The sequence below is a fragment of the Nyctereutes procyonoides genome, unplaced genomic scaffold (genome assembly GCF_905146905.1).
Source record: "Nyctereutes procyonoides isolate TBG_1078 unplaced genomic scaffold, NYPRO_anot_genome, whole genome shotgun sequence".
NCBI classification, from domain to species: Eukaryota; Metazoa; Chordata; class Mammalia; order Carnivora; family Canidae; genus Nyctereutes; species Nyctereutes procyonoides.
The window spans coordinates 20,316,603-20,340,099 of NW_026575047.1; the positions used below are offsets into that span (position 1 = coordinate 20,316,603).

General features: G+C 38.4%; 1 protein-coding gene across 7 annotated transcripts in view; it reads right to left on the reverse strand.

Annotated features, from left to right (window-relative positions):
- The window catches only part of APBB2 (amyloid beta precursor protein binding family B member 2), a 378,025-nt gene that overhangs the window by 251,564 nt on the left and 102,964 nt on the right, over positions 1 to 23,497 (reverse strand). For 5 of the 7 annotated variants that reach the window (XM_055326622.1, XM_055326620.1, XM_055326619.1 and 2 more), the window contains exon 3: positions 17,842 to 17,947. The exons of the other annotated variants lie outside the window; for them this stretch is intronic. The gene's annotated coding sequence lies outside the window, so the exon portion shown is untranslated. The remainder of the gene's footprint in view (positions 1 to 17,841; positions 17,948 to 23,497) is intronic. 7 annotated transcript variants of the gene reach the window in all.

The following is a 23,497-nucleotide window of genomic DNA, read 5'->3' on the forward strand; positions in this document are numbered from 1 at the left end:
TTTATGCTGCGTAAGAACCAAGGACATGTTTCCACCAGGAAACACGGGGGAAGGTTAGGTTCTAAGGTACAAAAAGAACGATGCCACTGGAACGTTGTGGGTTAAAGAAGTTTCAATAGGTCCATCAATCCTTTGAATTGTTTTCTCTCATTAGGAAACACATTCCTAGTTCAAAACCACTAACTGACTTTACAACAAGCCATGAGAATGTAATCAGTTTGTGAATTGGGAGTTGCCAATATGTACATCTGGCAAAAGACTCACACTCATGATTCTTATTGTGAATCTTATTGTGAGTTGAGCAGAAGAGCAGTGGGTGAGGTTCATTTTCTTTGTCTTTCTGCTTTGAAACAGAGTTTTCTGAGAGATGAAGCTGTTTGAAAAGCAGTGGTCAAGAACTCCACATGAATATGAAAATGCAAACCAAGGCCCCCAAAGGTTTGTATTCAACTGTAGAAACATCAATATTGCTGAAAAGCTGCATCCATCAGCTGAGCGTACTGCAGCATAGTTAGTCCAAGTCTGGGAGAGCTGAACCCTAGGCAATTTATCTGCATATGTCTCAGGCTAACCACACAAATGTTGCAGACCAAGCTAGAAGTTAAGATAGATAGCTTAGAACAAACTGTTGATGGGACCAAAAGGGCTTTATAAAAGGGTCAAAGGCAGTAATGACGTTAATAGAAATGGGGATGAGAAGAACAAAAGCTTCACCCTGTGGTAGCTGTTGTTTCTGGAAACTGAGGAAGTCTTTCATGACAAAGTAGAGCTACTGTTAAAGTCATGATACAGTACAACTACAGTTTTTGTTAGTTGTACAGAACAAGATTATACACACCCTGGAAAGAAGGCTTTAGAAAATAAATGTGAGGCCGGATGTGTGCATACAATTTCCCTGCCTGTCGTCTTATTTCATAAAGACTTGCCAAGGGATCAATCCCTCAGTCACAGAAGTCGGGCTATAAATCACCTTGGAAGAAATTAATTGTATTTCAGTGGTGATGTAAATGCTACCTCAAATTCTATCACCTGCCAAACCATCTTCACCATATATTCCTCTGTGCAGTCAGTTCCCATGAAATATCTAATGGCCTCTAAAACAAGAGTTTCATTCCACAGTTGTCCAAGTGAATTATACTGTGCTCACATAGTGTTTTGAAAAGCTGAGATAAATTTATCTCAGTCAATCCCAGATCCACAGCCACCCCCCTACTTGTTTCATCTGAGGATCACAATGGACAGTGATTCCACACAGCAATATGTTTGTGTATCAAAGTAAATATATAGTCTAATCACCACAGCTCTGTGAAGAACCAGGCGTAATTCTGCTATTTTGGTTTCAGAAATGAAAAGAGAACAAGAGAGAGAGAAAAAAAAAATCCCAAGAAATCAGTCTCAAAAGCTGTTTCCAAGACTACCTTTTTAAGAAATTTAAAAATAAGGGCCAATTTTTATGCACAAGTGTAAAGGAGGCAAATTCATAGCTAGCTAATGAACCTCAAAATGGTGGAACCGTAAACAGCTATTTCCAAAACAGGTTCATTGTGTCCAAAGCCTGATCTAATATGTTGGTATATAGAAAGATCTCTTTGTTTTTCCTCCCTCTACAAAGGCTTAAGAGATCATCCAGTAATTCACACAGAGGGGTTTTATTTTGTCTCCTGTAGGTTCTAGTTCCAACCATTATAATCCGCAGAGTTTTCTAGGTTTACTATAAGAATCTCTATTGTATTATATAATCTTGCAAATATTTTCTTACTCAGAATTTCTTTTACTAAACAAATACAACAAGATGTAATTAACACAGCATTGATTTCACCAACATCATGGAACGTACACTGACAGCTATGAAGTTGTAAGGTAAGTATAACATGGTGGGAAAAAGTGATGTATGAAAGTGTGTCAGATGAACCACTAATCCTTCAACACTTACTGCAAACACAGCAGTTTGTAGCAGGCGTGGAAAGGACCTAGGCATGTGACAAATTCACTGGCAGTCGGGAGCTCAGCATACTCGAGCAACATGATACATGGAACTGTGAACAAACACTGATTCAGACACATCCTAGAAAGATTTATACTTTAAGGAAAAGAGGCTGGGTAAGTCAGATGGGGTCTTACTCTGTCAGATTATGAAGCCTATTATACATATTATTCTTTTTTAAGTTTTATGTGACATGGATAGGTCCACACCTCTTGTATTATAAAGGATACCAGTCAACAATGCTGTCAAAGTCAATGTCATGCATTTAAGGAAGTTTACCATATCTTGCCAGCATCACTCATCATACTGCAACATTTATTTTTAACTAAAGTTAGAATGTTTTTAACTAAATATTTTTAACTGGGGCAGCCCGGGTGGCTCAGCAGTTTAGCGCCGCCTTCAGCCCAGGGCCTGACCCTGGAGACCCGGAATCAAATCCCACGTCAGGCTCCCTGCATAGAGCCTGCTTCTCCCTCTGCCTGTGTCTCTGACTCTCTCTCTCTCTCTCTCTCTCTCTCTCTCTCTATCTCTCTTTCTCTGTCTCATGAATAAATAAATAAAATCTTTTTTAAAAAATAAATATTTTTAACTGAGTCTCCTACTAGACCATGAAATATTAGAGGCCAGACGGGTATCCTACTGAACTTTTACTGCTTATCTCTTGGCACCTACTGAACACATACCAATCCATTATACTGTTGATGATGAAAGAATGAATGAATGGTGCTACATGAGAAGTTGTTTATTTGATTATTTGTCCAAATGCAAAGATTCTTTTTTTTAAAAAAATATTTATTTATTTATTTATTTATTTATTTATTTATTTATTTGAGAGACAGAGAGTGTGTGCACACACATGAGCGAGCACACACGAGAAGAGGGAGAAGGAAAAGTAGACTCCCCGCTGAGTAGGAAGCTCAATGCAGGGCTCAATTCCAGGACCCCAGGATCATGACTTGAGCTAAAGGCGGACACTTAACCAACTGGCCACCCAGGCACCCCCAAAGATGGATTCTTGACAACAAAATAGTTCAGGAGGCTTCCACAAAGTTACATTTCATTAAGAAAATGGCAAAATTAATATTTAAAAGTATGCAAGAGAGGTATTCATTGAAGCATTATTCATAATAGGAAAAATGACATTCTGAATTTTCAAAAATAGGGTAACATGTTTTTCTATTATGGCCAGTCACTTGACAGATTATGGAACTATTAAAAATGACAAATATGAAGGCCTATAACAGAGGAAAATTAAAATCCAATCCATAAAATAAAAATGTTTAATGGTGAAAGGCTGAAAGATTTTCCTTTAAGATCACAAGGATGCCTGCTCTTGCCACTTCTGTTCAATATAGTACTGGCAGTCCTAACCAGAGCAATTAGGCAAGAGAAAGAAATTAAAAGCATTCAAACTGAAAAGGATTTAATAAAAATATCTCTTTTCACAGATGACCTGAAAACCTGTCACAGATGTAGAATGCCCTAAAGATTCTACAAGAAATAATTCAAACTAATAACTGAATTCAGCAAAGTCGCAAGGTATGAAATCAACACACAAAAATCATTTGTTTCTATGTACTAACAATGAACAATCCAAAATGGAAATTAAGACAGCAATTCTATTTAGAATAGCATCAAAAAGAATAAAATACTCAGAAATAAACTTAACCAAGGCAAAAGATATATACAGTGAGAACTACAAATGTAGTTAAAAGAAATTTAAAAAGAATCAAATAAATAGAAAGACATCCTGTATTCATAGGTTGGAAGACTTAAAATTGGCAAGATCTCAATACTACCCAAAGCGATACACAAATTCAATGCAATCCTCGTCAAAACCCCAACAACATTTTTGCAGAAGTAGAAAAATCTGCCATATTCTCTCTTTTAATAAACTTTAAGGGCGAATAACTCCAACTTACCAACAAACACTTATAATTAAACTATGAAGTAATATATTGAACATTGCAAACTGGATGCTACCTTTCGGACACACAGAGGATCCAACATTTAAAATAGAGTGGCATCGGGTTACTGCAGAAGGAGATGGGCAGGGAGAGGGGGTGGGTTAAATAGGTGATGGGCACTAAGGAGAGCACTTGTGATAAGCACAGGGTATTATAGGTAAGTGATGAATCACTAAATTCTACACCTGAAACTAGTTTTATACTGTATGTTAACTGATACTGAAAAACTTGAAAAAAATACAATACTTGCTTTAAAATGCAAAATAAAATAGAATGGCATCATCACCAACGTTCAGTCTGACAATGGACCACATTCATGACTTTCTGCATGAAGTAATCACAGGGGAGACTTGGTAAGTCTGCCCTGTCAGAAAACAAGTCTGCCATTGTACTTAAAAAGCACACCAAGAGGGGTGCCTGGGTGGCTCAAACAGCTGAGCAGCTGGCTCTTGATTTGAGCTCAGGTCATGACCTCAGGGTCCTGGGATCAAGCCCTGTGTCAGGCTCCATGCTCAGCACAGAGTCCACTTGAGAATTCTCTCTCTCTCTCTCTCTCTCTCTCTCTCTCTCTGCCCCTCCCCAACATGTTCATTCTCTCTCTCTCTAACAAATAAATATTTTTTTAAAAAAGGCACACCAAGAGGATAGTACGTTATCAAAATGACAGGAGGAATGGCCTTCTCCAGCAACAGATAGCTGGGTCTCCACAAAACAGTTATAATCACAAACCAGAGTGGTGTTAAGAATGGGAACTACCATCATTAGAAACTGACAGTTTGAATCTGTTCAAAACCTGTACTGTGTACTTTTATTTTTTTTTAATTTTTATTTATTTATGATAGTCACAGAGAGAGAGACGCAGAGACACAGGCAGAGGGAGAAGCAGGCTCCATGCACCGGGAGCCCGACGTGGGATTCGATCCCGGGTCTCCAGGATCGCGCCCTGGGCCAAAGGCAGGCGCCAAACCGCTGCGCCACCCAGGGATCCCTGTACTGTGTACTTTTAGGAGATATTATAGATTCATAGAATTTATGGTTTACAAGGACCTTAAAAATCATATTACATATGAAAATCATTTTATGGATAAGAAAACTAGTAACCCAGGAAGTAGTCATGGTACCTTAGATACCTCAAGGTCACATAACTAGCAGGTGGCAAAACCAGGACTGGAATGTTGGTTTCCATTGTTTCTCCATTTTCCCTAATGAAACTCCTGTGCTTGACGTTGGAAGTACCACCTTAGTCTGCTAGCAGAAAAGGTTTCTACACAAAACAATTTTCTTTTTTCCCCCAGATTTCATTGAGATATAATTGACATATAACATTGTATTAATCTAAAGTCTACAACATAATGATTTGATACATGCATATATTATAAAATGATCACTACAATAAATTTAGTTACTCATCCATCCATCCATCCACCACACATTTACAAATTCTTTTGTTGTGATGGGAACTTATAAGATCTATTATCTTAGCAACTTTCAGACATACGATACAGTTTTGTTAAGTACAGTCACCAAACTGTACGTTACATCCCCAGAACTTATTTGTATTATAATTGAAAGCTGGTAACCTTTTGACCACCTTTCCCCATCTCCCCCATCCCGAACCCCTCGCCTAAGGCAACCATCATATCTGATCTCTGTTTCTTTAAGTTTGTGGGGAAGGGGTTTAGATTCCTTATAGAATACCACATAGTATTTGTCTTTTTCCGCCTGACTTACTTCACTCAGCATAATGCCCTCAAGGTCCACTGCTGTAAATGACACAATTTCCTTCTTTTTTATGGCTTAATAGTATTCCATTGTGTATATATGCCATGGTTTCTTTATCAGTCAGCCACTGATGGGCACTTAGGTAGCTTCTATATCTTGGCCATTGTAAAGAACACAATGAATGTGGGAGTGCAGATACCTCTTCTAGGTAGCGACTTCATTTCCTTTGAATATATGCCTACAAATGGGATTGCTTGATCATGTGGTAGTTCTATTTTTAATTTTTTGAGGCACCTCCATACTGTTTTCCACAGTGGCTGCACCACTACATTTATATTAATTTAATTTACATTCCCACCAACAGTGCCCAAGGACCTCTTTTCTCCACATCCTCACCAACACTTGTTATCTCTTTTTGATAACAGTCATCCAAACACATATGAGGTAAGCACAAAACAATTTCTTGACAACTCTTAATTACATCAATATATATAAACCAGCTCACTCCTACTCGAAGCAAGGAACCTCCTAGGATTGCATGGAAGCTTCTAAATGACACCAGATTTTTTGATAGCTGGCTACCGCCATCCCATTCCTAGAGAAAGGGGTTAGGCCTGCCCTACCCCGTGCAAGGGAGACTTCCCAGCATCAATTATCCTTGGAAGAGGTAGAGCCTGAGATAAGAAATAGGACTGAGTAAGGAAAGAGTTGGCAGAAAGAAAATGGAAGCCCTCTCTCTTCCAGAGCCTCATTCTCTTTGATGCCCAGACTCTATATTCAGATGTGTTGACAGTCATCTCTTGGGGTGGGAAGTGGTGGCCTGCACAGAAAGCTGGCCTTGTAGGAGGCCTGGGAAGGCTGTATCTAGACCTATATCTGATAGCCAATTTTATGGGATTCTCTGGGGTTTGTTAAAAGTCACAAATTCAACTTTTATCTGTTGTAGATAATCATAGTAGACTAGGAATGGAGTGAAAAATGGGAGGTGGAATTTCCAAAGAACTTCTACAGTGCTGGCCGGTAGCACTGAGGAGCAAGGTCCTCAAAGAATATAGGAACCTTTAAGACAGGGATCCAAGCATGAATGCTAGGCTCACCCATCAAATGAAGATGGTATCCTTTCTTGATCATAGGAACTCAGAGGAGGGGGCATTAATTTATAACTAGGAGACACAACGGGTTTGCTTGCAAATCATCATAGATTAAACACAGATTTCTCAATACCAACAATACAGGCTAATGTTCACTGGCTGAGCACTGTGACAACCACCCAGAATGTGTAAGTCAGCATCCATTCTGATTGGCCAAAAGCTGGGTGTTAGCTGGTTTGAGTCTCACCCTTCCAACAATAATTTTAATGCCTTGTCTCCCCCACCCTCGGCATCTCCTATGATTCCTTAGCCTGGGAGAAAATTGCCTTTGTGTTATATGGTTACAGTTTATCACAGATTCAGGAATGAATAAATATCCTGTTAATAAACACTAAGCAATAAAGATCATTATTCCTATTTTATAGGCTAGAAAATTGAGGCTCAGAGAAAGAAGTCACCCACAGGTAGCTAGTGGCAGAGTCCAAATTTAATTCTAAAACAAATGAGTTTCAGAATTACAGAGGAGCAATCCCTCTACTTTAGAAATCTACCCTCCTACAAAAGATAACACTGCAAGGAACAGGAAACTATGGGCCTTGAAGGCAGATGCATTGCTGTGTCTTAAAATATTAATATGGAAAAGACTGGTCGTCGTAGGATTTTAATCCTCCACCCAACTCGCATCCTGCAATCATTGTCAAGAATTAACCTGAATATCTCAAACTTTTACTATAGCTGTGTGACAAAATATTAGTCTGTTTCTTCAAAGTCATCTATGTGAACTATAAACCAATTTAGCCCTATTTATCAAGAGAAAAACCTCAACATACATTCTATTAAAGCTTTGGGAGTCCCTCTGTAAATGTCTCATTTGATTAAAATATTACCATCAATTTCAACAAAAGACACAATTTAACAACAGATTTAAGGGGAAAAGATCTGAATTTAACAATTTTCCCTCCAGCCATTTCTTTAAACCTCCAACAAAAAACTCTGTTTTCAGAAATTATTTCTTTTACTCTCTAGTCAAAGAAGAAATGAAAATGCATCTGAATGAAATTACCAGTGCTGTGGAAATGCTGAGATGCTAAATCAAAACTAGTGACAATAACAAGATGTTCTCCAATGATGCCAGATTCTCTAAACCTACCCATCATCGTGATAACCTTTAAATGCCCTTTCTCATAAGGCTATGCCAGTCATTAGTTGTAATTAAAGTTCATTTTGTCAAAATCAGCTTACTTTGCTCAACATCTGATTCTTTTCAGGCACCACTCACTGGCTCCCCTTTCTACTTATTTATAAGAGATCAGACACTAGTCTAACATGTAATTTTATTGATACTACATCCACATTTGGTGAAATCATCAAAGTAGTCTGAATGCTGTAAGGTTTCTGTTTAAAGATCCAGACTGTGGGGCATCTGGGTGGCTCAGTGGTTGAGCATCTGCCTTTGGCTCAGGTCATGATACCAGGTTACTGGGATCAAGTCCCACATCAGGCTCCCCATAGGAAGCCTGCTTCTCCCTCTGCCTATGTCTCTGCCTCTCTCTGTGTCTCTCATGAATAAATAAATAAAATCTTAAAAAAAAAAAAAAAACAGAATGTCACCAATTTTCCCTAGTAAGGTGGCCACTGAATTTATCATCCAAACCAGGACACCTGACAGTGAAAAGGGGCATTATCAAAAATAGTAAAGAGGAAATAGGCAGAGTCAGGACTGTCCCAGCAAGCTGACACATAATGGTCAATGAACTTATTAAAGAATGAACTACTAGACTTAAAACCCTAACGACTCAAAAACTGAAATCAAGATCATGGTGGGATAGGGAGCATAGCAGGTTTATGTGTGAAAAGAAGGTCAGAAGCATCAAATAAGATCAAAAAAAGGATGCAGTTTTTCTCAAGCATCCAAGTCCAATGGCATTTCCAGATTCCCCAAACATAGCTCCTCCCACCTTGACTATTCAAACAGTTTGTACAGGTGGATTAAGTCCATTACATGTCATGTGCTCTCTTTGCCTATTTATTGGTTTATTTTATTGCCACCCTCACTGTCCTCCTTGATATTACCTTAACTTATCCCCCATTTCCTAGGAGATGCCTGTCCCTTCTCCTCCCTAATTTATTCCCCATCAATAGGCCAATCAACCAGAGTTACTGGGCACTCACTCCATACCAGGTACTGTGCTAAGTACCTCCTACAGTAAAAGGAAAATTCAAAGGTGAATGAGATATAGTCCTTGCCAGGTTATTGTTCACATCTTATTTGAAATACGTTGTTTAAAACTCAGTACTGTTTCTCCAACTTCCATTTCTGCATATCCTAAGTAGCTCAAGCAAGGAGTACAACTGCAAAGTAGTCTACTAAAGTCACTTCTCTATTTATAGACAATTTAATATATGTACTGATGTAAAAGAATAATAAACTATTTTGTTAAGGTGTCAACATTTCTACATATTTTTTAAAGTTATTTATTTATTTATTTATTTATTTATTTATTTATTTATTTATTTATTTATTTATGAGACAGTGAGAGCACAAGTGGGGGGAACAGAAGAGGGAGAGGGACAAGCAGACTCCATGCTGAGCAAAGAGTCCAACAAGGGGCTTGATCCCAGGATCCCGAGATCATGACCTGAGCCAAAACCAAGAGTCAGACACTCAATGGACTGAGCCCCCGAGGTGTCAGCAAAATTTCTACATCTTAAAAAAAATCTTACAAAAGCTCTCCCAGCCAAGACACTGCTCTTGGGGAGAGCAAACATTCCTGTATCCCTATTTCCTCCATAAAGCTAGTGATGAACTGCTTCTGTCTGCCTACAGAATTTCCAGCACGCTGCAAAGTATCTAATACAAAACAGGCTCTCAGTAAATGTTTATTGAGTAAATGATGAGGGGCTCAGGGTTAACTGTTTTTTTCCCGATTCCAGCTCAACATTTTTGCTCCACTGATTATTTCCTCTTAAAAAAGCAGCCCCTCTGAGTAACAGCTTTGAGATCAGCCAAAATCCCCAGATCAAATTCCTAGCCACTTAATAGCAACATAACCCTGAGCAAGGCTTCTAGTCATTCTCTATGCCTTATTCTACTTACGTATAAAATAGTCCTAATCATGCTTATATCTTATTTTTCTTATCTATTAAATAGAGATAGCACCATCTAGTTGGCAGGGTTTTTGTGGTGTTTGCGAAATTTGAAAACAATTTACATCCAGGGCCCAGGCGGAACCCGAGAAATGTGTACTGAATGGAAGACTAAATTGCCATCCCATTCTGCGGCTCCAGATCAAAATATAACCATCAAAATCTAATTTGCCAAAGCCGATCTTCATTCAAACAACAGATATGCATCAAGAGCTATAATGCACAACTGGAGTCTGTCTGCTTGAACAGCAAAGGAGGAGTTTAACATCTGCTTTTAAATGTAGGAAAACACCAATTAGCTCACGAGTAAAAGGGGAGGGTGTACAATCCGATTTTATTTTCCCCACCAAAGCATCCAAGTATGAAGGGCTTACGGGCTTAAAGCAGGCTGAAGCTTTTTTGCAGGACATCGTACAGTGGGGGCAGGTAACCCTGGGGATGGTTTTTAAATTCAGCATTTAGCTTTTCCCCAGCAAGAACGTATAGGCCCAGTTTGCCCTTAAAGTGCAAAGCTAAGCAGTCAGAAACCACAAGAATAAGATTGGGTCTGAAGAATATTTTTATCCAGCTCGCTGGCCCGTCCAGCTATCTCACATATAAAAGCTCAAAGGAGAATAACATCATGAGTCTTTGTGCCAGTTCACATTTATGAAAGAAAATAAACGCTGTGACAGAGAGGCGCACACTTGTTTTTGCCATGCAGCAATGTTCTGAGACCCATTCTGCTATTTCGCTTCCCCTCCGGCTAAGCTGTGGCCACTGGGAATAAGAAGCTCCCCTTGGGCTGAATTTCCAGCACACCTGAACTTACTGCCTCCGGAGGCCAGGAGAGCTATTTCCAGGCCTTTACTTCTTCTTCACCAGTAACAGGGGTAGAAACAAGCTATGAAACTTCCCTGGGGTTTGGTTTCCTTCATCCCTGCTCACTTATGCTACTCTCCTGGAAGATGAAAGAAACTCCAGAGTTTTTCAGAGCCCAAAGGCAATGTTGATCTCAAACAACATTTTCCTTTTTTTTTTTTTAAGTCACCATTTCCTACTCTACTTGGGCATATAGAGCATGAAGCAAAGCCTAAACTCCCTCCTTAGAGTTCACATAAACAAATGCAGTAGTTGCAAAGGGTCACCCTGGGGTAAACATGGCCTATAATAATGAAATGTCCAATGCTATCCTACAAGCTCACAATTTTGCCCTTCCTTAAAGAATACCTAAGCAAAAGTGGCTCTCATCTGAATGCAGGTTTTTCCCCACTAGATTCCCAATGAACCAGGTACATGAACCTATTATCACATAGCCATCTTCATTTATAGATGCTTTCTTACCAAGGGCCATGGAGTTCATAAACCAAGAAAGCAGGATGCAAACCTAAGTAATCTGACCCCAGGACCTCTGATAATCAGCTCTGTACTAGGAAAGCCCTTCTATTTGTTGTCTGAGTCCAGCTGGGACCAAGCAAGAGTGACCATCAGCATAAGGGTTTCATGTGTTTTTGCAAAATGAGGTCCTTACCTGCATGAATGGCAGTGTAACATTTTTTATGGACTCATAAATATCATTTAAGACATTTGAGTGTTAGAGCTACCACAGCAGTGAAGTGGCAAGCACAGCTCTAAGCTTCGAAATAGGACTCGCGAGAAGTCCATTTTAGTCTTGGCTTCAGTCGTTGACAGTAAGTCAAAAATTAGTTTTCAGATAAAAATGGCAATTAGGAATTTCCTGAAACTTTAGCAATTAATCTAGACATCAAATTAAAATTCAAGGACTCCTTTTAAAGTTCTACTTAACTATAACTGCAACTGAAGCTTTACATATATAATAAAAAATTACTGAATTTTAAGAGACAGGAAAGTCCTAAGAGATTATTCATCCTTTTTTCTTTTTTAAAGTAGGCTCCATGTCCAGCACAGAGCCCAACACAGGGCTTGAACTCAGGACCCTGAGATCAAGACCTGAGCTGTGATCAAGTCAGATACCCAACTGACTGAGTCACCCAGGAGCCCCAAAAGATTATTCATCTTACCAGTGCATATTTTGTTGAGCAAAGAGCTATGAAAGACAAAGACAAAAAATAAATGAGACTGGATCCCAATCCTCAGAATCTTCCCATCTAGTACATTAAATAAAACTCTATGTAAATAACTATGACCCAAGTTAAAAACAATAAAAGATAAAATCAGAATATGTTATCAGAGAGATTCAGGTAGCCTATTAAGAGGGTTCAACATATAGAAAAGATTACTTCTAGGGCAGCCCCGGTGGCCCAGCGGTTTAGTGCTGCCTTCAGCCCAGAGCGTGATCCTGGAGACCTGGGATCGAGTCCCACGTCAGGCTCCCTGCATGGAGCCTGCTTCTCCCTCTGCCTGTGTCTCTGCCTCTCTCTCTCTCATGAATAAATAAAAATCTTAAAAAAAAAAAAAGAAAGAAAAGATCACCTCTAAGCATAGCACAGTCATTAAAAGCATAAACAAGAGAGTCACAGAGACCCAGGTATGAGTATTAGCTATACTACTCCCTAAATGTGTGACATTAGACAAGTTATATAATCTCCCTGAGTCTCACTTTCAAAATCTTTAAAATGGGACAATAACATCTACCTCTCAGAACTGATATAGGATTAAGGAAAATAAAGCGTATAAAACCCTTACTACAGTTCCTCATACACTCTCAGGGTTAACTGCTAGCAGTGGCTGCCAGTCCCAGACCTACTATTTCTCCAACCTCTGTGTCTAGTTCTTACCCTTATCAATGCCCTTATCCGGTCTGTCCAGGCCCTGCTAGATCCTATTATCAACTCTTCGAGAGAGACAGAGAGAGAGAGAGAGAAGAGGGAGAGAGAGAATCCCAAGCAGGCTCCATGCCCAGCACAGAGCCCGATGCGGGGTTCAATCTCACAACCCTGAGATCATGACCTGAACCAAAATCAAGAGCCGGATGCTTAACTGATCGAGCCACCAGGCACCCCTATCAACTCTCCTTTACAAATGAAGAACTTTGAGAATGGGGAACATGCCCAATGACATATAGTTAGTAAAAAGGCCACCAGGCCTTAGGGTACGTGGTTATTTCTTTGTCTAATCTCTCCTATTGTTTTATAAGCAATTAAAAGGCAAGTAGAGCATTTTATTATGCAAATTTTCAAAGGTACCCTCTCTATGTAGGCCCAGACCCCAGCACACAGTTTGGTGAGTGAAATGGCAGATGGTTATTAGTCTCTACTACTCCCCACTCTCACATTCCCTCGTACAGTGAACAATCTGCATGACCTCACATGGTGGCTGGCCCTGGGTCTCCGGTCTCGTTTTCTCTTTTTCAGTCCATATCCCACACTGCCACCCAGGTGATTTTTGTAAAACTCCCATCTAATTATGAACTTTCCTCTATCTTTAAAGTTTCTATGGCTATTTATTGGTTAGAGACCCGAAGCCTCTAGCATGGCACACATGTGGCCCTCCTCACTCTGGCACCAAAGCTCTTCAAATTTCAGAGCCAACTCTGCTGCTCTCCACCATGTTCCACACCCCAACCACAGTAGAGTTCTCGCCACTCTCTGAACGTGCCACGAGCTTCCATTCCTCTGCACCTTGGCACATGCTTTTCCTACTACTAGCTCCCACTATTCCTCTTCTTCCTCCCTGTCTTCTAACTCAGCCCAAGACTGTTTCAGTGACAGCTCTTCCATGCAATAAAGACATTTCTTGATTCCTCGGCTGAAATGACTATTCCTTCCTCAGCAGACCCAAGGCACTTGTGAGTCTACCCTCCCCACCCCACTCATGGGAGTCAGGAACATACTGCATGGTCTTTGAAGTTAGAAGGGTCAGAGTTAAAATCCTAACTCAAACATTTTCTAGCTGAACGAGTGTGAGCAAGTTACTTTCCCCCTATATTTCAATAATCCCTGCCCCAAGAATTACTGGGACAAAATCGAATGACTCAATGCTGTCTTTCATACTTGCTCAGGTAGTAGAGCCACTCTAAGGGCAGAATGCATGAAATTTCCATACATTTAATTGTATCATGTGAACTAAGAACTACTCTAGAAGGAGAAATTATGATCACATTATATGTATACAGGCTTTCAAATATATATATATATATATAAAAAAAAAAAAAACATGTTTTTGGGACACCTGGGTGGCTCAGCAGTTGAGTGCCTGCCTTTTGCCCAGGGTGTGATCCTGGAGTCCCGGCATCGAGTCCCACATCAGGCTCCCTGTGTGGAGCCTGCTTCTCTCTCTGCTTATGTCTCTGCCTCTCTCTCTTTGTGTGTGTCTCTCATGAATAAATAAATGAAATCTTTAAAAAAAATGTTTTTAAAATTATTGCTCAAAGTTTATCAACTAAATGCTTCAAACCTTTTCTTTCTCCCAATGTGTTAACTTGATAAGTAGTAGCAGATACCAAAAATTTAAGAAAACAGAATAGAAGAAAAACATTTAGGGCAGCCTGGGTGGTTCAGTGGTTTAGCGCCGCCTTCAGCCCAGGGCATGATCCTGGAGACCCAGGATTGAGTCCCTGCATGGAGCCTGCTTCTCCTTCTGCCTGTGTCTCTGTCTCTCTGTCTCTCTCTCTCTCTCTCATGAATAAATAAATAAAATCTTAAAAAAAAAGAAGAAGAAGAAGAAGAAAAACACTTAAAGATTAGAGAATTCTATTTATAACTTATTTCGGAGGGTCAGTAAGTATCATTACTAGATTTTAGTAATCAAATACCTCATCTAAGAGGATCCACCCCACTGCTTATCACATACTATAGGCTGAATTAATTGATATTTGACTTTGAATTTGAAAATCAAATTAAATTCCTTGAAAGCAAGGGCCTATCTCCATCACCTGGGAATAATGAGTCCCTAGCACAGTGGCTGGTGCAGAGTAGTTACACAACAAATGTCGATTTAATAAATGAACTTCAAATCGAGAAAGTATGCAAAGGTCTATGTAACATTTTGCATCTCCAATTAATTTGGATTGCGATTTACTCCAATAAATTCTAGTCCAAAGTCTATGATTTGCTCCCTTTGCACCCATTACCTCATCTGAGATGTTTAGAATTTCTTGGGAGGGAGAGATATATAGGGAGAATCCCTCCTTTGGCACAGAAATATTGATGAAGACAGCAAAGCAGAAGGTACGTGTCACCTGCACTCTTGTAATATAACGAAGGGACCAAAGAAGACACAGTGCTTTAAACAGAGTACCTGTCAGACAATGACACTTACAGTTCTGAATACCCATTTAGTCCCATGAGCCTCCTATTCAGAACATGTCTGGTTACAGTAAACACTTGCAGAGATTATAGAAGGAGAATCCTAGTCTATTCTGTTTGTAGGTGGAAAACCCACACTATATATTTCACATATTTATTTCTCCTCTGTAACCGAAAGCCAAGATGGCCTCAAATTAAACAAAAAGCTAAGATCCAACTGTTTTACTTTCACTAAAAAATGATATTGTAGCTAAATATTTATTAGCATGCGGATCCATTATTTATCATTAAGTGGAAAAGACAGGATACCAAACAACTTGAAGAACAGAATCCTCTTTCAGTACTGACATAAAAAGAAACACAGGCATGTGTTAAGTAGAACAGTAAAACAGAAGCTATTTTTTAGTTCCTGTAAAATAATCCACGGCTAATTTTTCAAAAGCACATCTACACTTTATAAACATTACAGACTCAAGGTATCCAGAAATCCTCCTTAAATAACTCAATAAAATGCTTTTCCAAATGCAAATGCAATCAAGAAAACATAAGATTAGAGGATGAAAAGATGCTGAAAAGTGTAGAGGTTGTTTCGGGTTCTGGCTTTTTCCTAAAACAGTGTTTGCCTCCCCCCAGAAGAAATCACTGATACATTTCAGTACCCCTTACAGTTTTCAAAGTATAGTCAGGAACATTCTCCTATGATATTTGTCACTGTCAGGAAGGACTTTCTTCCTTCTCCCACTCTGTCCCTTCCTAATGCTGCCTTCCACCTAACAATTCTTCAGGACAGGATTTGTACAGAGCACACTTATATGTTATAACCTCCTTCTTCCCTTTTCTTTTTTTTTTTTTTAACCTAAAGGTAAACTATGAACAGCCTTCTGTGCACATAAATATCCACCTATAACATCAGTTTTAGGAAGCAGGGATCTTTTTGCCCTGGTCCCTCTAGTAACACAGGGGCTGTCTTTAGCTTATTACTGTGACCAGAGGTCCCACAGATGCCTTGCCTCTACAGAATGGAAATAGAACTTTTACAGCAATGGTGCAAAGGGAGTATTTTGGTATAATGGAAGGAAAATACCTCATATATTAAATTTTAAAGTGATGCTAAATTATTTGAAAGGCACTTTATAAGTAGCTTACTTTCTGGGGCTAAGTTATATTTCCAATCTAATCATCAAATATATGGATCTTGATGCCCACAATCTTTTGCCCTTTTCATTCCACTTCTATGGACAGACTGATGACTTCCAACATAATCCTCTTTCAAATACCGTTCCAAGAAGGAATAATAACTATACCTCATAGGATTTCCTTTATGTTAAGGTTAATATGTGAATATAAAATTCAACTAGATAAATTGCTATCATTTTTTAAAATGCCACTGACAATAGTAGTTCACTATTGCAAATATTTCACTGTACCATTAAAAAACTGTTTTTGGAGAAAATTTTCAAGGTCCTTGTTCTCAATGAATTTATATGGACAGCCCTCAGAAATTATATTTGTAGTGTATGTATACTCTGTGTATGTGTATGTGTGTGTGTGTTTAATATTCTCTCAGTACAAATATCTTATTTAATCTAAACAGGCTTCATAATTAATGGCCCTTACCTTATTATATAATAATACACAATTTAATTATAAGTATATTTACAGTGTGTAAATATAACAAGAAATTTGATCTTACTATTTGATACCTCTATCGAACTTCTAGAACAGAGTTCTCTTCTGTCTTGTTTTGTTTTAAACACATTTTAACTAGCTTATATGTACTGTCAAAAATGTAGAGGAACCATAAGACACAAGATGGAAAGAAAAAGTTAGGAACCTACTTAGTAATTTAGTGCACAAACAGTCCCTATAATCCATGACACTATTTCTGGAACATGCCAGAAAAAAGATTTGTGCGTGAATGTGCATATGTATGTGTATGATGCGTTGTTTTGCTTACATTCTTATGGCCATTCGTACTTCTGCATAAATCCTACAATAAAGCAGACTGACTTTATTATCTTCAAGGCCCTTTTTACCTTTTCAAAAAGATCTGGGAATAAAACAGAACTCTGTGGTCCCAAGCAATTTTTTCTAAAAGATGGCAAAACTATTTACACAGTCTTAATTAGAATATTTCAGGGTAGCTCCAAAAAGCTATATAACAAGAAAACTGACAGGCACATCAATTCTTCTAAGACCAAGCTACATGAGGGACTTATTGAACAAATGATTACACATTTTGTTTTCCTTTCCAGAGAAGAAAAGAGCCAAATGGATTTCATTCTCATTCTTAAAATTCAGAACCAAAGAACCTATCTAAAAGTCTAAAACACCTGAAGCTCAGAAAACTGGACTCACTTTTCTGGCACACCGTATTATAATATTTTGCCTTTAAAGTTTGTCTACCGCACATCTGATAAAAGATTTATCACAAGTGTAAGGACTCAGTTTCTGAAACCTAAAAAACTTAGCACAAAGCAGAAAGTCACCCTAATCTCTTGGAAAGTTTTTTGTGTTTTTTTTTTTTTGGTTTTTTTGTGTTTTTTTTTTTTTTTTTTTAAAAAAGGTCTCTCAAGTCCCTTTCCATGTTTCAAATTCATAAGAGCATATAAAACTTACAAAGCCAGGAAAGAATGAAAGTAGAAAAGCCACAGATCCACTGTTATCTTTCTGAGAGAAGTATAACAAGATTTTTTTTTTTTTTAAGTTAGAAAATTACTTACTTTTTTCCCAGGTCTTTGGTACAGAGCTCAAAAGGCAAATTCCCTTTTCCCACAAAGTCTTGTTAATTAATAGCAATCATTCAATGAGGTCAAGCAGCCCAAATATCTAAAAATTGTGCAGAGACAAAAAGTTAAAATTCAAAGTCAGATGAGAAATTAAAAATCAAGACACCCCATTGGTATTCAGTCTCTCTGCGTAATTACAATACAGATTTCATTGGAATATCTAAATGATGAGCTATGTTAGCTGCTTTTCTTTCAGAACAATACGAACAAGGCCTGCTAAATCAAGATGGTATTTTGATCTGTCGTCTTATTAAAATCATGAAAGGAGGATCCGGCAAGGCTTCTTGGCAACCATTCACGGTAAAAATGTCCTTCTCGGGGAGTCATAAAAAAAATAACTGAGGGAGGATCTGGGCTTCTAATTATACTGTGACTTGGGAGGGAAGGTCTCCTGAAGTCACACTTGTCTGTTCCACCTTCCAAAGATGAGCTCATCTCACAAGCACAGAAACAGTTGTAAATAGAAATGAACAGTAACAACCTAAAGAAAATCGTCAACAACTTGTAAACACCCTTCTCATGGATTCATTTAAGCACACTACACTTCTGCAGGTGGCAATGAGAAGTGAGTTGCTGTTTCCCTCATCAAAGAGAAAATCTGAAAATTCTGTATGATGATATGCTCTTTTGAAACAGACGCTTCCTCCCCAACAATCTCACAAATGAGTACATAGGTAATAACTCCTAAAAGTTTGAGTTGTTGAGTTGAGGTAAAACATAACTCCTAAAAGCCTGAGTTGTTGAGTTGAGGTAAAACAGGGGCCACAGGTAAGCCTTACTGAAAGCCAGCACAGGCCCCACCCTCCTGCTTTTCCCATTCTGGGCCTTAGGCTAGATGTGATTCTAAACACTATAAACTCATTTAAAAGCCACAAGAGAGTCAATGAGAAGGAGGCAGGAAGCACTGCTACAGGAGACGGGCCATAACTGAAAACCAGAATCCCACAAACATCGATAGGCATCACTCATTATTATTATTATCGTCACTGTTCCTGCCAACACTCACACAGTGCTCACTCGTATGCTGGATTCTTCTCGTAAGCGTTTCACACGTAGTAATTCTATTGGGGATAGAGACAAGGAGAATATGCCTCGACATCACTGTCTTACACTCAGTACGCTCAGTTCTGCTATAATGTTTGTGTTTGTTCCAAGTTTGCTATGTGAGGGAACAATTTGAGCTTAACTTGAATTTCACATTTGTTTATGCATGATGTCATCGCAGGAAACCCTAGGTAATAGCAGAAGATTGCACCCAGGCAGGACGCAGCTGCAGAGAGATACCCAGAACGCCCAAAGCCCGTGCCTCCAACACCTACAAGCGATCCTAGCTTCCACCAGTGTTATGAGCCACACCCATTCACATCGGGTGCCCCAACTTCCCTTCTGATTTTAGGGAAACCTCCTTCTACCACCTCAAATAACTCACCACCTGCAACCTTTCGAAGGCCTGTCTGAAGATGCCACCAGGATTTTGTCAAGGTAAAGTATCATGCTGATTGTATAATTTATTTATTTTAACCACCTAATATGTGCAAAACTGTGCTACAATTTTTATTCAATTCCTCTCCTATTTTTTTAATGTGTCACTGATAAGGATTTTTGAGTGTTGTACCCTGATCAGATTTTTCCCATCAGTGCTATGGGTTTTACTGCATTATTTTGCATAGCATGGTGGTTTTTAGAAACACCTGTCATGCATTTTAGCAGAACAGCCTATATGGTAACTACTGTTTATAAAGATGCTTGTGGGGGATCCCTGGGTGGCCCAGCGGTTTAGCACCTGCCTTCGGCCCAGGGCATCCAGATGCTGGAGACCCGGGACTGAGTCCCACAGCAGGCTCCTTGCATGGAGCCTGCTTCTCCCTCTGCCTGTGTCTCTGCCTCTCTCTCTCTCTCTCTCTCTCTCTCTCTCTCTGTGTGTGTTTCTCATGAATAAATAAATAAAATGTTTTAAAAAAAAAGATGGTTGTGATTTGAACCAGAGGGGGGGTAAATTGTGATTTTTTAATCTTTTCATTATGTTAAGATTAGATTTCATTATGTTAAATTGTAATACAATTTTAGAAAGATTCTTATTCACAATGTTTATAATGATCAACTATAGACACATAAGGATCAGTTTGAATTACGTGAAAACTTTATTCATGAGAAGTTCCCTAATGGTGTTAGATAAATAAGGTGCTATTACACCATTCTGTACAGATCAAGATGATGGGGTTATAGAGATAGATCCTGGCAGGCAGGAGGACTTAAATGTAATTACTGGAAATGACAAACTGAACTGAGTAAGTTTTTATGCCTTGAAACCAGTAAATTGAAAAAAGACTCTGAATTTATCCTTTAAAAAGTCTAAGATATGCATAAAAAGTATGTATGTGTATGTACAAAGAAGTTTTCCTATGATAAGTAATATTATTTTAAGCAATTTGAAAAATATAAATACCCCAACAATGGGTAAACAGTTTTTTCTATTATCTGTAAATCATTTTAAAAAATGGGAAAATGTTTTTAAGTAGTGTTCATTGGCAACGCAGACTATAAAATAGTATGTTCGGTCAAGTCCCAATTTTGTTTAAAAGTATCTATAACTAGAAAAAAGAGGGGGAAGTCAACATTTATATAGCTGCTAATTAGAGATAATGAAATTAGAGCAAAATGATTTTTAGTTTCTTTGCATTTTCTTGTGGTACCCAAATTTCTCACAATAACCTCATCTGCTTTTACAATTACAAATAACAATATGCTAGGAGGTGCCTTGGTGGCTCTGTCCAAAAAGCATCTTCCTTCAGCTCCCGTCATGATCCCGGGGTCCTGGGATTGAGCCTGCTTTGCGCTCAATGAGGAGTCTGAATCTCCTTCTTCTCCTACCTCTCCCCCTGCTTGCATTCTGTCTCTCTCTCAAATAAATAAATAAAATCTTAAAACCCCAAATAACAATATGCTTAATAAAAACAGAACTAAGGCATTTGATGAAAAAAACCTTTTATCCCCACTTTAAATTCACATGTGAATCCAGCCAATGAGGCCAGCCCAAGAACAAGGACACCAGCAGCTTCCTTCAAAAGCATTAACAGATCCGGTCTCATGACTGAATCCTTCAAAGTATTTTCTATCTCACAACTCAAGGCAAACACAGTCCCAGTAGAGACATTCAAAGTATATAAAACCATTACAGAGGCCAAAATACAAATTTGCTTTTGCTGGCTACAACTGTCATGGATTTAGTAAAATCCAGATGAAAGAAGATGGTTTTTAACATATAATTGTATACAAACTGTCTTAATGTCTGAATGAAATTTCATTCTGAAAGAAGAAATTGTGTTCTGGATAAAGCGCCTTTCAACAAGATCAAGATTAAAGAAATACAAGGGGCAATGGATTTGGGAGTAGGAATAAACACTCCAGTTGGTGAGTTTTAAATAGAATGACAGAGGCTGATCTTTATGACTTCCAAAAGAATTCAGTTATATTAAAATCTTCCCAATGACACCAAAACTTGACTTTAAAACTGTCCATTTGCCAAAAATGGGGACTCCTTAGTCATGAATGCACTTAGTTTGATCTCATACACTGACATCACAAAAGAACTGAATGGTGAAGGTACTCAGGACTCAGAGGACAATCTGGGACAATGTGGCCACCACACATCTAAGTTCATTCACCTATGCTTGGCTAGCAGCACATTTAAATATTGTGTTCCCTTCCATTTTCAGTTTAACTTTCCTGGTGTGTGGCACACCCAGGAACTAGGAAGAGCAGTTGCTTTAAGAGGACTCTCCATTGTCAAGAACATACTGAGAATTAAAAGTCAGTGAGTGTGGATGTGTGTTTTTATTTCATTAAATTACAAAGTATCTGTAATATTCAGTGTACAGGTTGGAATAAAAACTATATTCCTGCTGTACAAAGTATACATGTAGTAGTCTTTGTATTTTTGTTTGGTTCCCCCCTTCCAAAAATGCTGACTTTGATAAAAACCAAACAAAAACAAAACCTTTATGTTTTAAATTTGCTTTTAGATTTTTAAGCATTTTCATAGGTTCCCTGTCAAACAGAAACAAAAGCTACTGCCTTACTGTTTTGTTTTAAAGAATAGAAAAGGCAAAAGAACATCTAAATTATGCGATTATGTATAAAAAGAGATCACAGAGGACATACTGAGTTCCAAAAAAAAATCAGTTGATTCAAGATACCTCTCAGAGGCTCTATCATCTTATCAAATTCATGCTGATTACTTTAAAAAATAACTGAAATCCTTCGCTTCTGAGTCTCACAAGTTGCTGCCTAAGATGCTGCACATATGCACCTCCAATAATTTGCAACCAGATATTATAATCAGTATGTAAAGTCAGATATTATATTCAATTGCGAGTATCCAAAATAAAAAATATTAATTTTAATTTTTAGAGGCCATGCTGAAATATACATCTATCTATATATACCACATGCTGACCCTGAAAATAATAGAGCACTTAGAACTCCCAGAATGGAAACTATATTTCTTAAATTGCTCTAAGAATTAGCACATGTATAGCTCAGGGGAATATACTCTCTTACAATTACCGGATATAAAAAAAGGGCAACCAATTTTCAGAGTCTACCTGGAAAACAAGCAGGAATTATTTCCTGGGGTCTCTCTAGTCACTCCCTGGGCAGAATTCCAACATAATTTAAATTGGTCTTTGGTACCATCTCACTTCCCTTTCCACCTTACTGCACCAGAAGACCTTCACTTTTGACGGCCTATTCCTCTCAACTGGTTCTTTCCTTTCAACTTCTAAACAACCAGTGGCTCCATGGGAATATTTTAGCAGAAAGTAGAGGATGGGAGAGCTTAAACAAAAGACTGTTGATGTTTAACTTTCTGTAGATCCATATGCATTTTTAAAGCAAAGCTTGAGCACCCAAATCTTGGCTTCTAAATACCTTAGTTCATTCCAGAAATAGTTGGGTCCAGGCCTGGGGAAAGGATAGCACAAAATTGCCTAGAACATCTTATTATGCTAGAGACTAAGGAAATGCCTGAATATTAATGCAGACATAACAAAAGGACACAGGAGCTACCTCAAAGGGACTTTCACTGGCCAAATGTGGGACAGTTTGAAAAACAACAAAAAAAGAATGATACAGATGAATTATAATATATTGAATTAAAAAAGGAACCATAAATCCAGAGGCATTCATGAAATAGGGGATAGCAGGAAGCTCTTCTTTATGAAGAATGCCAGCTAATAAAACACCAAAGGAATAGCAGAAATAGAAAATCCCACTTCGCAACCACCCAGGCAATAATTGATTCAGTCAAGGATCATTAATGGATGCTAAAACCATTAGGGAAGGGGTTTTGTGGATCAGGATACTCATACAGTCTCAGAGTATCACCCCACAGATTACTTATCACTTACCTAGGGGAAAAGGTATCTTTATAATGGATAATTCTGGCAGATGTCTTTACCCAAGTGATGATTAGCATAATCAATTATGGGACAATTAAATGTCATGTGTCTCCACAATCACTGTGTCATATGTTTGCCAAAATGCTTAACCTATATCTATCTAATCATAAAGGAACAATCAAACAAATCCA